This window comes from Frankliniella occidentalis, unplaced genomic scaffold (assembly GCF_000697945.3).
Source record: "Frankliniella occidentalis isolate FOCC.00 unplaced genomic scaffold, Focc_3.1 Scaffold6, whole genome shotgun sequence".
Taxonomy (NCBI): Eukaryota; Metazoa; Arthropoda; class Insecta; order Thysanoptera; family Thripidae; genus Frankliniella; species Frankliniella occidentalis.
This window is the reverse complement of record NW_026267136.1, coordinates 2,242,353-2,242,937: the sequence shown is the minus strand read 5'-3', so window position 1 is coordinate 2,242,937 and position 585 is coordinate 2,242,353.

Genomic DNA, 585 nt, shown 5'->3' with positions numbered 1-585 from the left:
GCGATGTGTTAAGACTGGGGGTGTGTATTGTGCAAGCAAACCAGCATCATTCATGCACCTTTTTCGCAAAGTTTTTTTTGCTTGACAGACCTGAAGATTTTTTCATGTATCCTTGACCTTGCTTTCATTTAAAACACACAAGTTTTAGCCGATGCTAATAAAGTGATTCGAGTATTGATGCAGTTGAAAACTCTGATTTTGTTGGGACCACGAACCTATTTAAATGTTCTTCCCTTTGAATTTTTTTCTTTCCTTTACAGAAAGTGTTTCACTCGTTGTATTAATATTTACATACGACCATGGTTGTAGATAGATGAAGTTAAGTCTTGTTGGTACCCTAAGCCATTAAAAATTACTAACTAAAATTATAATTTAGAAAAAGTTAACGAACTATTTGTGCCTTTTTCCAAGATATCGAGGTGTTGCACTTCAACAAAGATTCTAGGCGACAGAGTCAAATTTCACGCAAAAATGCTAACATTCTTATTTGCAATTTAGATATCCGACTCGGTTTAGAGTCAAGAAGTTTTATCGTCGATAGTCGTCAGTACGACGTGTTCGCTTTCCTTTCTAAACATGCGGAAT